Source organism: Tenebrio molitor, chromosome 1 (genome assembly GCF_963966145.1).
Source record: "Tenebrio molitor chromosome 1, icTenMoli1.1, whole genome shotgun sequence".
In the NCBI taxonomy this organism is placed as follows: domain Eukaryota; kingdom Metazoa; phylum Arthropoda; class Insecta; order Coleoptera; family Tenebrionidae; genus Tenebrio; species Tenebrio molitor.
Genome location: NC_091046.1, coordinates 28,303,590 through 28,308,065, shown reverse-complemented (window position 1 = coordinate 28,308,065; position 4,476 = coordinate 28,303,590).

The following is a 4,476-nucleotide window of genomic DNA, read 5'->3' as shown; positions in this document are numbered from 1 at the left end:
AAATGTGTCATTTATGTTGGCAGGATAAATTCAATTTTTTAGTAATTGACAAAGAAAAAGATTTCAATAGTGGAGGTTATAGAAAAGGTTTTGATTGCTTCATACAACCTTAATTTCAGTAAGAAAAACTATATAAACAAAACAAAGTACCAAATTCCACAGTTTTAGAAGCAGTTTGTTAACGCTTTGTAACGCTTTTACGGTTTGATAACGTTTTGCGTATTTGTATTAACTATGAATTTAAAAAGTAGAGTTAATGATACAGACACAGACAATCTAAAAAAATTAATTAAGAAAAGAGATGAAGTAAAGCGAAAAATGACTTTGCTAAAACAAGATGAGTCTATTTATGAAAACACCTTTTCTCCTATTACCAAAAGACTTGAAACAATATCCAATCAGTTACAAGAAAAAGGCATTGTCAACAACTTTAAACCTAAAGAAGAAAAACAAGAAACATTTAAACAAATTATTCCCGTCGAAAATAAGCTTACTCTTTCGGATAGAATCTCTAAACTTCAAAAAAGAATGGATTCAATAAAAGATGATAAAGTTGATTTGAATGAAATTGATAAGCTACTTCAAAGTACATCACATGATGCATCAGTTTTAAAAAGGGAGGTAGAACCAGAAAGTTTTATAGAGGAACCTGAAAATGTAGACAATATAGAACTAGATGAGTTAATTGAAAATTCAGTTGAAGAAAGTAAAAATAATATTTCAAATATTGTTGGAACAGATTTATTTACTGAGTACTTAGAAAGTTTTGATGAAATACCACGACAATATATAAGTGCTATGATTCTTGATAAGAAACGAGAATTTGATCATAGGACTGGCATAAGACACGACAGCTTTCAAGAGAAATTCTTCATTGGTTCATCTGTTGTAGAGTTTATGGGCAAAGACATTAAAGTAGATAACAACTTTTATAAAACAACACCGGGACTCTATGAACTTTTATTTAAAAACAATCCTAAAAAGTATACACAAAATGACTTGAGTACATATAAAGAGATTTTGGATTTAGGCAATGCTTGTCGTCCTAACTTTGATCCTTCTGCTCCAATTCGCCTTAGATCTGATAAATATAAATCAGTTATTGCTCCCTTATACTTTCCATCTCAAAATTATACTGAAACTCCTAAAAGACCAAGAAAAGCCATCGGTAAAGGTATGATAAAAGAAACAAATAATTATCCAATAAATTATGTTTACTGGGATGATCCAAATGAATTAGTCGAAAGACTTCGGTTATTAGTTGCTTCGCAGACAGCGGGACATTCGGGTCACAATAACGAAATAGTTTCAATTGTAGAAGAATTGCGTGAATCTGGTATTATTGAATGATGACGCTTGATAAATTTGGACGTCACTTAGTTAAAAATCCACAATTGGTATTGACAAAGTTTAGTGACAAAGAAATTCTTTCATCCTCATATATGTTTTATAACGTAATTTTAAAATTTGAAGCTAATGCCATTGTAGATAATAAATATATTATAGGATTTGACAGAGTTGATTATAAATTTCCATTAGAACAGGGTACCATTGAAAAGATTCTTCTAAACAATGAAGAGGTTCTTATAAGTTTAAATGATAAATTATTTACTAAAGAACAAGCTTTGAATTATCAAATGCAATTTGGAACAAGTATATCATTTGTTGTTAAACAAAGTACATCGAAAACTAAAAACAATAAATTTAAATGTTTATTTGCGCAAATAATTGTTAAATGTCCAATAAAATTTGAAAATCAGTCAGTCAATGATGAAAAAGCGATTATAAAACATTAATAATAAGCATGGTTTCCAAATTAAAAGATAATGGTTATAAACCTACTTCCATCAAAATGGATATCGTAAAAGAATTACATAAGCCTGCAAGAAAAAAATTCAAACGTCGTCGTATTATAATTAAAGGACTAAATGAAACATTGCAAGCTGATCTTGTGGAAATGATTCCATATGCCAAAGAAAATCAACAATTTAAATACATTTTAGTTGTAATTGATTGCTTTTCTAAGTACGTCTGGATGGCTCCATTAAAGACAAAAAATTCTATTGATGTGAGTACAGCAATGGAGAATATTTTACTAAAAGTAAAACCACCACCTAAAAACTTACAGACTGACAACGGTAAAGAGTTTTTTAATACAAAATTTCAAAGTTTAATGAAAAAACGTAAAATTAATCATTATAGTACGTTCAGTTCTATTAAAGCATCTATAGTTGAACGGGTCAACAGAACGCTAAAGCAATTAATGTGGGTACAATTTAGTTTTCAAGGAAATTATAAATGGGTCAATATATTAGATAAAATCGCCAACGAATATAACAACAAATATCACAGCACAATTAAAACTACACCCGCAAATGTTAAAAAAAGCAATGAAAGATCAATATTGAAATCAATTTATACTCATATAAAGCTTGCAAATGTACATAATAAATTTTCTGTTGGTGATCATGTACGAATAAGTAAACATCGTCAAATTTTTGATAAATCTTATACAGCCAATTGGTCAAACGAAATTTTCATTGTTAAAAAAGTAAAGCTAACTAATCCAACAACATATTTATTAAAAGATGTACAGGGCGAAGATATATTAGGAGGATTTTATGAAGAAGAATTGCAGAAAGTAAAACATTCGGATATTTACTTGGTGGAAAAAGTTTTAAGAAAAAAAGGAAAAAAAATGTATGTCAAATGGTTAGGACTAAACAACACACACAACAGTTGGATTGATAAAAGTAGCATCACATAATACATTCAAATGTAATTTATATTTTTAATAAAATTATAATAAAGAATCTAGTGTTTTATTTCATTATTTCCTTACTTTGCAGTTCATAATCATCCGGATAGAGATGACTAACCTAAGTCAGCATCTTCAACCTTCACATAATTGTGATTAAGCAATATTTTACATCACAATATGGTAGTGATAGTAGCAATAAAACAACATGAATATGTGAAAGTTTATTTATATTTACATTACTACAAAATATACAATTTCAAATAAATAATAATAACATTTAGGAACACACAAATTCACTCTTTAGTTCTATATTCTCGTAAAAAATGTTTAAAATGTTGACTCTTAATTAAATCATGCATGGCGCAAGGAAGACATCTGACACCTTCCATATCACTTTCACCTTTGCATGATGGACACTTATATTTAATCGGAACAGGCATTTTTTTTTCTCGTGTAGCTCCAGAAAAATTTATTCTTCTGTCTGTTCAACAAACTTGATATTGGTTGTTCTTCCAACTATTCCTTCACTAACCATAAAAATGTTTTTTCCTTGTTTCAATAAATTGTTTAAAGTTTGAATAACTTTTTCGCTAAATTTTTCTGTAAACCGTTGTGGAAGAGGCGTTTTAAATTCACTACAATCAACGACTACTTGTTCACCAAACTGAGTTTCCGTCTTAATAAATCTTTTAATGGGGAATCTTCTATCAATTTCTAAATAACTTGGCCTCACATATGGCACAAGATGAGTTTCTTCGTTTATAGATTTTAAGAAATGACTCATCGCTTAATTTTGATACTATGCAGCTGCTTTAATACTATGAAAATGTAAGTTCAGCATACAATTATAAAATGATCCCCCACTACCTCAATGTTTAGATGAATGAAAACACAATGACCCCTTCAGAAAAATAAAGATCATGCAAAATACTACTTATTTGCATGAATCAAAAACTATGTTTTGCAGAGAACACAGAAATATGAAACTTCAATATCTTCCTCAATGTTTCTAGCTTATAAAAATATAAGTCACGCAAAATACCGCTTATTTACCTGAATCAAAAACCATGTTTTTGATGGAACCAAAACGGATGTAATGATCAGATAATTTACTCTTAATCAAAAACTATGTTTTGACTAAACTACAAACGCAAATTAAAACTAGCGTTTTGATCGCGACATGACTGATACAGTTGAAGGTCACGCAAAATACATGATTCTGAAACTGGCGTTTTGAAGAGATCACGCAAAACACATGATTCTAAAACGTGATTTTTGAGTGAGCCAGAACCAGCACTATATAACTACTTTGTATGTATATGTGTCAGTTTTTGCAGTTACCAATGATTATCATAGTTATGAAATAAACAATGTCGTTGTTTTTTTCACAATTTGTAAAACGTTATTATAAAAATGGATGTTTTACCGGAAAATATCCAATTAGACGTGGAAGTTGCCGTTTCCAGTTTGCTTCCGGTAAAGTAGAAACATATACATATACGAAAAAGAGTATAATCTGTTCGTAAAGTGGAAGGCAGATAATTGTTTGGCAGCTAACACGGAAGATATTTTATTGGCATATTTTGCTCAAAAGGTAAGTTATGTAGTACCTATCTACCTTATGTATTAATACATGTGGTATTTTATAAATACATAGTCACGAAAATACAAGTCGTCATCTCTTTGGGCGCAGTATTCAATGCTGAAAGCTGCGC